Source organism: Elephantulus edwardii, unplaced genomic scaffold (genome assembly GCF_000299155.1).
Source record: "Elephantulus edwardii isolate Elephantulus edwardi_28Jun2011 unplaced genomic scaffold, EleEdw1.0 scaffold00130, whole genome shotgun sequence".
In the NCBI taxonomy this organism is placed as follows: Eukaryota; Metazoa; Chordata; class Mammalia; order Macroscelidea; family Macroscelididae; genus Elephantulus; species Elephantulus edwardii.
Window position 1 is genome coordinate 22,390 of NW_006399880.1, and position 9,449 is coordinate 31,838.

The following is a 9,449-nucleotide window of genomic DNA, read 5'->3' on the forward strand; positions in this document are numbered from 1 at the left end:
AAGGATTCTGAGGCTCCATCTAACATACTTTGGACATGTTGTGAGGAGAGACCAGTCCTTGGAGAAGGACACCATGCTTGGTAGGGTGGAGGGACAGCACAGGAGGGGAAGGCCCTCTATGAGGTGGATTGATTCAGTGACTGGGATAATTGGGATGGGAGCGTCAGAGACAGTGCGATTGGCACAGAACAGAGCACAGTTTAGGGCTGTTGTACATAGGGTTGCTATGAGTTACAAGTGACTCGATGGCACATAACAACAACAACAACAGGTGACTTCAGCAATACGGTGCAGTGTGTCATAGTTGATGAAGATCGTACTGCATAGTGCAGGGTTCAGATCTGTTGTTTCCAAGTTTGCTATGAGTCATACAATACTTAACAATAATCAGTGTTTACAGTTCCAACTTAAACAAAAATGCAGTAAATGTGTGTCAATAATTTTTGGTGACTAGAGTGTAAAAATTGGCAATAGTGAAGAAGGAATGTTAATCAGAAAGTATAGTGTCAGTGACAGAAATAAGTGTGGAGAGTGAGTGATTGAATTTTGGGTACTAAATTATTTATTCATCACTAATACCTGTTTTAAAAAACACAAAAGTACATTACAGAAGAACCTCACCTGATGGTCTGAAAAAGAATCAGATTGACTACATCTGTAGAAAGAATCATCAGAGAAGCTCAGTATTAACAGTTACAATCTGGCCAGTGCTGATTGAAGAACACCATAAATTACTTATGTGCAAGTTAAAACTAAAGCTGAAGAAAATTAAAACAAGTGCACAAGAACTAAAATAAAATATTGGGTCTATCACATCAGAATTTAAAAATTGTCATTAATGATCAAAGACCAGATGAGTTATGGGATGACATCAAAGATATCATCCATGAAGAGAACAAAATGTCATACAAAGATAGAAGTAGAATAAGACCAAAATTAATATCAGAAGAGACTCTGAAATTTCCACTAGAGTGAAGAGAATCCAGATAATGGAAAAATGCCAAAAGAAGATTTCAAAGGGCAGCTCAAAAAGACAAAGCAAAATATTATAATATAATGTACCAAATTCTGGAGAATAAAAAGGAATAATTTGTTTAGCATTTCTGAAGTTGAAAGAACTGAAAAACAAATTGAAGCTATGAGTTGCAATACTGAGACTTACTATGGGCAAAATCTTGAACGATCCAGGAAGCATAGATGGAAGAAATACAGAGTCACTGTATCAGAAAGAATTGTTGACAGCTTAACCATTTTAGAAGATAGCAAATGATCAAGACTAATGATTCTAAAGGAAGAAGTGCTAGCTGCACTGAAAACACTGGTCGATTGACCAGGAATTGACCAAATATCAATTGACATGTTTCAACTCACAGATGCAGCTTTGGATGTCTACACCAGGAAATGTGGAGGAAAGCTGCTTGGTCAGTTGAGTGGAAGAGGTCCATATTTGTTCTCATTCCCAAGAAAGGTGATCTAAAATAATGTGGAGATTATAGAACAATATTATTATTAACACCTACAAGCAAAATATTGCTGAATATCATCCAGAACCAGCAAGAACAGTACAAGGAGAGAGAACTGCCAGAAGCTCAAGCTAGGTTTAGAAGAGGCCATGGCACCAGGAATATCATTGCTGATGTAAGATGAATCCTGTCTGAATGCAGAGAATCCAAGACGATTATCTATTTGTGATTTAGTGCCTGTGCAAAGGCATTTGTCTGAGTGGATCATAACCAACTATATATAGTTAACATTGGGAAAAAAGGGAATCCAAGAATACTTCACTATATTAATTGTTGTTGTCCTTGTTGATTGCTGTCAAGTTGAGCATAACTCATAGCAACCCTATGAACAAAAGACCTGAAGTCTTTCCATAACTATTGTTTCTCAAAGTTCATAGAGTTTCCAGAGGCATGTTGTTTAGGAAGTGGATGCCATTCCTGCTTCCAAAACTCTGTCATCTGAACAGAGCAAGGGGACACGTTTAAAATCAATAGAGGTGTTGTATCTTTCTCCATACTTATTCTCAGGAGGATAGAAGGAGAATTGACATCTTTGAGCTGTGGTGCTGGAGAAGAGTATTGAATGTACCATGGACTGCCAAGAAAACAAACAGATCCATCCTAGAGAGGGTTAAACTAGGCTACTCCTTGGAGGCAAGGATTCTGGGGCTTCGTCTGACAGGTCCTTGGAGAGGGACATCATGCTTGGTAGGGTAGAGGGACAGCGCAGGAGGGGAAGACGCTCTATGAGGTGGATTGATTCAGTGACTGGGGTAATCGGGATGGGTGTGTCAGAGGCAATGCGACTGGCACAGGATAGAGCAGGGTTTAGGGCTGTTGTGCATAGGGTCGCTATGAGTCGCAAACGACAGCACATAACAACAACAACAACAACTCAGGATTATATACTTTCTCCACACTTATTCAATCTATCTACTGCAAATTATTCAAGAAGCTAGACTCTATGAAGAAAATGTGGGATTAGGATCTGAGGAAAACTCATCACCAACTTGTGCTTTGCAGATGACACACTCTTACTTACTAAAAGTGAGGAGAACTTGACGTGATTTCTGCTCATCAAAGACTACAGCCTTCAATAAGGATTGCATCTCAACATCAAGAAGACAAAAATCCTCACCACTGCATCTATAAGAACCATCATGCATGATAGATGGATAAAAGATTGAAATTGTAAATGATTTCATTTTACTTGGATCCATTATCAATATCATTGGTACCAGCAATATCAGGAGGTCAGAAGACTTATTGCATTAGACAAGTCTTCTGACCTTTCCAAAATAATGAGGAGTGTTGTTCGTTTGAAGACTAAGACGTGCCTGATTCAGGCCATAGTCTTTACTTGCTGTGGTTCTAAGAGCTGTCAATACATAAGGAAGACAGAAGAACTGATGCCTTTGAATTGTGGTATAGAAAAAGAACAAACAGCCCTTGAAAAAAGTGCAACAAGACAAAAACGTTCCTTGGAGATAACCTCTGGGATGTGTATGGATATATAAAGAGGAAAGGGGAGGAAGCAGGAGGGCTGAGAGTGAGAGGGAAAAATCACAGGGTTGAAGAGGTTGTGAGGGGAGAGAGGAAGCAGAAAAAAAGAGTTGTATGTGAATGAAACACAATTTTAAAAAGGAATAAAAACAGAATGTTGCTTAAAGGCAAGTATGGCAAAGGGTCATCTTACATACTTTGTGAATATTGCTAAGAGAGACTATTCCTTGGGACTTCATATTTAGAAAGTTCAAGGGTCAGCAAAAGGTGAAAAGATCCTCAATGAGATGGAGTGATACAGTGACTATAGCAATGGGCTCAAGTGTGTCAGAGTTGATGTGGATGCCACAGGAGAGGACAGAGTTCTTATATGTTGTTCAACTTAACTTGATGCCAGCTAACTACAACAACCAGCTGAACTTTAGATGGGTAGAATCTAAGGACATCAAGAGATTGAAAAGTCATTTGGAAAAGTAAACACTTTGATACCATACTCTCCCACATTCCTGAGAATTAAATCAATTAAGAAAAAAAAAGAGCCTCCGGAAGTAGTTTACACAGTGACATAAACCTAAGAATGGTGTTTTCTGCTAAAATGAATTTCAGTTGGATTGCTTTTAATTGCCAGTGATGAATTCTAACTTAAACATAAAAGTATTCAAACTGAACTTGTAATTATAGAAGTGCACTAGCAGTGCTTTGGGACCACGGGAACAAAACTGTGGGGGGAAAGTTAAGCTGACGGGTTTGGAGCCAAACGGCAACACTTCAAATAGAGTGCTTTTTTCTTTGTGTATTTTATATACTGTGTATTGGAAAAGTCTACTGTCAGGAACCTCTCCAGAGTACTAAAGAGCAACAATGTCAGTCCGGAGACTAAGTTGTGCCTAATTTAGACTATGTTCTAAATGATGGTCTTTACATTTACTTGCTATCCATTTGAAAGCTGGACAATTACTAGGGATTTTAGAAGGATAATTGATCCCTTTGAGCTGTGGTGCTGGAAAAGAGTATTGAATATACCATGAACTGCTAAGAGAACAAACAAGTTAGTCCTAGAGAGGGTGAGACCAGGTTGCTCCATAGAAGCAAGGATTCTGATGCTTCATTTGACATAATTTGTACATGTTGCAAGGAGGAACCCAGTCCTTGGAGAGGAACATCATGCTTAGGAGGGTGGAGGGACAGCGCAAGAAAGACCCTCGATGTGATGGATTATTTTAGTCACTAGGGTGGTGGGGTGGGTGTGTCAGAGACAATAAGATTGGCACAGGATAGAGCAGGGTTTAGAGATGTTGTACATAGGGTTGCTATGAGTTACAAGCAACTCGACGGTACTAACAACAACAACAACAACATAACTCTATATAAGATTTGCATTGGAAGGCTCCAATGACACTTGATCTCACAGTTTCCTGGTTCTATCTCCCTCCATAATTTGGTATCTTTGAGAATCATGAGTTCTTGGTCATCACATCTCCTAGAGTAAGGGATGAACAAGACCTAATGTGGAGAAGTGCAGAAATGCAGGCAAGTTTGCCATTCTTAGGGGAAAACTAAAATTACAGCAAAGATCAACCTCAGCTTGTGAGTGCTAAGATGATAAGCATTCTACTTTTAAAGAGTAGCTAAACACCTCATTTTTCATATATTAATCTTTTGATTTTTAGTTCTTAACAATTGACTTAATAAAATTTTAAAGCACTTATGAGCTACACAAAATATATCCCCAAGTTACTATTAAAGCGTGAACAGTGGTGGTATCTTCTCCTTACAGGGCTCCCAGTTTCTCTCCAGGGGGTGTCAGACTGCCATGATGTCACCTAATGAACAACGGATGTGTGTGCGCACGCATATTTTTCCAGGGAGAGCAAGGAGCCAAAGCTTTCAACAAGGTTCTTCTAAAGGTCTCCATGATCAGAAAGAGTTAAAAATAAAGTGTTCTACAGAAAGAAGATTATCTCAGATATGTTACCAACTGTGTGTGTTTTATTCTTTGATTCAAGCATTCTCTCAAATATTCTTCTCTTTCAGAGCTAAAAGGTCAGTTCTCTCTTCTCCATATCCCTCTTTCTCCCCCCTATGAGAAAGAACATTACATTACCATTGATATTTACTGTGCTCAGCCAGCAGAGAAATAAAACGTTCATGGGCCGTTAATCCAGCTTTAACCCTCAGCAGAATTTACCTCTGCCTACTCCTGCGACAAGGCAGGTCACAGAGAAGCACATTTATTCTTGGTTGGGGGAAGGGCTGTTCCAGGACCACTGCACACTAGCTGGTATTAGCAAGAGGTCCTGTTTATGTCGACTCACCAAACAGCAACTGATACTGAAGGTGATTTGTTTGCTGACTCGTTCCTTCACTCACTCACTCACTCACTCACTCACATATTGATTCAAAAGCATATAGCACCTCGAAGACCTCCAATATATGAATCAGAAACTGAGTGGTAGCCCACGAAAACAAAGATGTAAGTCCTCCCCTTCAAGGAGTCCATTGTCTAAGCTATGAAAGAAGTCAGGCTTTATTTTTATACTGTGCCTTTCCATTTTTTCTGCAGACTCACTCCTATTGTCTTATTTGATCCTTCTAATTGCCCTTGAGACCAGCAAGGAAGAGAATTATTCTCATTTTATAGATGCAGAAGGTAAGGCCACAAGGAATTAAACTGGGTCAGAAAGATCTAATGTCGCTGTTAGTCTAAATTAAAAAGTTGTAAACTCTATAATGAGAATGAATCCAGGATCTTCTCTGTGAATTAACTCTCTAAAAGTATGAAAAATCATTTATTAGTTTTAGAAAGGAAACTTAAAAAGAAATGTACTTCTAATTAAGTTGGAGAGCACTGACTATATGTGAAAGATAATGAAACGTAGAACCAGAGCCTCATAGATGTTATAGCCCATATTACTATAGCAAGAATTATTAATTTTGTTTTTGTGATTAGCAATCATAATTTATTAAACATATATCTCATATAGGAGGACCAGCTGTCCCAGATATTGGGACTGGAGGGTTGTCTAGAATGTGAGACTTTTAGTGTCAAAATCAATACTGTCTTAATGTTCTAGGTATTACTTTGATGAACAGCAACTGAAGTCTTAAAAACTTGTGAGTCGTCACCGAAGGTGCCAACATTGTTCTCTCCTTTTCTGGAATAAAGAAGAGTTGTTTTTTTTGCTTTTAAAAATCAAAGTTGTATTAAAATAATTAATCCAAAGTACTAACAGATCACAAAATACTCAGCTCCCAACATTCAGAGACCAGAATAAGGAGATGGTGCCCATCCACCCCTGCTGACCACTCAAGAAGGAATCACAATAGAAGATCTTGGATAGATCAAAGGAAACTATGGACCAAAATTTAGAAATATGAAAACGGCTTACTGAGCTGATAGAGACTTGTAAAAATCTCCAAATCTATGGTTCTTAATCATACTTTAAGCCTGAAACTGAATTCACTCCTGTGGTTCAAATTTCAGCCCAACAATAGAGAGGCTTATAGCATGATGAGAACAGCCAGCAGGAGGCACTCTCTCTTTGATTAACCAACTATACACGGTCAAAAGTGCAGCATTTTCATAGCAGGCAGTAAAGGATATGAAAGAAGTATGGAAATGAGAAACACAGGAGGGAAGTGAGTAGAATGCTTTTACGTTGTAGGGGTTGTCATTAATATCAGAAAAGAAAATTAATATAAACAACTGAATGGAAAATCCATTTTCTCTGTAGACTTTCACTCAAATCACAATAAAACATATTACAAACAAACAAGACTGTCTTACACAAATGGGTTATTGAGTCTCCCTACCTGTGCCACAGACACAATGCTATAATATTGTATATGGCCTCTCTCTTTTTCCTCACAGAATCCCCAACAGAAGTCACATTACTATAATTTAACGGATAGGGAAACTAATTACCTAAGAGGTAAAGAATCTGACTTAAGTGACAGAGCCACATTTAAATCAGTTGCGTATAACTCAAAGTCCTGACTCTACTAGCATCTTGTTAACAACATAATAGCGGTCCCAAGTCAGAACTGACCCTTAGCTTATCCTTCAGACATTTTTTAGAGGCAGTTTTAGTTGTACTGCAAGATAGCCCATCCTTCTTCTGCAAAGCAGCTGGTGGATTAGAACCAGTGCCTTTGGAATTACAGTCCAGCTTCTTACTACTAGGCCATCAGAGGGCTAGTGATGAAAATACTCTTAGGAGGTAAAAACTGATTCTCCTTTCTCAAAAAGGAAAAAAAAGGTAAAACTGAAAGACCTGCTTGTAAAATCCAGCTTAGTAGCTGTTATTGGAATATCCTGTACAGACCACACTATTCCTGGAGGGAGAAGGAACAAATGGGGAGAATGGGACATTCTGTCTCATTTTCCACTTTTTCCTCACCATCTAATGTAGTGCCCAGTACACAGAAATTGTTTAGTAAATACTTTATGGATTCCTTGGCCTATGAATCCTAAGATTGTTTTATAAATGTTCAATTCATTGCAAATATTCTACCCATTATCAATCTGGCTGAAAACATATATATTTGTATATTTTCCTTGTTTAGTTGTATATGATTTAGTTGGAACCGACCCGTAGATGACCCTCCAGTGGATTTTCAGAGGCAGCTAATAGCACAGGAGGAGATTTCTCATCTTTCTTCCATGGAGCAGTTAGTGGATTTGGACCATGAACCCCAGCTCAAGTCCTTACCACGAAGTTACTGGAGCTCCCTTACTGCTTTCTAAATGCCTTTTTGAACTGAATAACTTTCCACTTCTACTCCTATGAAACTAATTTACAGTACATGGATTCGAACAATATAAATCACTATACCTACCCTTTCACTTTTATTTTCATCATAGCAATTTATATTATTTTCCACTTTCTCATTCACATATCTGATTATCTGGGTTTTACTTTTCTATTTTTTTATTTTCTCCATCTAGAATGAACTGTATCTCAGTCTGGGCTCCACAGCTCAGGAATGATACTGGTAAAATTAATATGTATGTAGGACAGAGTTCAAGATGATGAGGAAGGAGACAATGGGATGTCCAGAATATTTAGAATTTAGACTCTCCAATCTGAAAATTAAATGACACCACATGAATGACTCTAAATACCTAAAAAAAGCTACTTTATAGAGGAGGATTCCATCTGTATGTTAGATGTGCATAAAACACAACATAAACAAAGTCTCAGGAACAGAAACAATTTTCTAACCACTTAAAGATGTACAATATTGGGAAAGATCTTCTTGGAAGATAGAGAGTTTCCATCAGGCAAGATTGTTTAAAGCAAGATGACCCTGTGTCAGGAATGAAGGAAGAACAACTTTAAATGAGAGGAGTGTTGTGCATTGCAAGTAACTTCTGCATCTATGACTTTGTGACTAAATAAGTTCAAAAGTCAGCAGCTTTTGCCCTTTGATACAAACGTAACACTTGGCTTTTTCTTTCACATTTCCTTTGTCTACCTTATTGGTAGTCATTTAAATCAGAAGCAGCTTACAGCATCAATCTTTTACACTGTTTAGTGGACGAGGCACACAATAATTGACTTTGAGATATTAAGGCTCAAAAACACAGAGGAACTTCTACTTTCTGTGAAAAATTCAGAGATTATATCATTTGTTGACTGGAACCAGTTTAAAGTAATCCCAAATCCGACATCTGACTCCTCTTTACTGAGAAGCCTCAGAAGAATTATTCAATCTCCTTGATGAATTGTGGTTCTGGAGAAGAGTCTTGAACATACTGTGGACCAAAATAAAACAAGTCTGTCTTAGAGATGGTGAAACCAAGTTTCTCTTTGGAGGCTAGGATTTTGAAGCTCCGTTACTTTGGGCATGTGACCAGGAGGGACTGATCTTTGGAGAAGGACATCAAGCTTGGAAAGTGGAGGCATGGCCCAGGAAAGGAAGATCCCAGATGAGATGGCTTGATGTAGTAATTGGGGAAATGGGATTAAGTGTGATTCACGGCAGGCTTCAGAGCTGTTATACTTAGGGTTGTAGGTGACTCAATGGCACATAGCAACAATAACAAAAGCTGCTCTTGAGAGCTCTGATACTGCAGTGGTAAGAAACTGCTGCAATCCTGAAAACATTAGGTTCAAATCCACCAGCAGCTCCACCAAAGAAATGCATGGTTTGGGGATTGCAGCACAACTTCTTACCCCTAGGCCCTAAAACAGCACACATACACATATTTAAGCTGTAAGAACAACAACATGCAAATCACCTCCTCAGTACTAGAAATTGACAGAAAATGAACCTCAAGGAGTAAACCCTAAGAACACGCAAATGTACATGTATCACAAAATCTGGGAGACAGCTACGTGGCCAGTTGAATAAAAAGACCCATATTTATTCTCATTGTCTTGTTATATGCCATCGGGTCTCTTGCGACTCATAGAAACCCTGTGTACAAGAGCCCTAAAC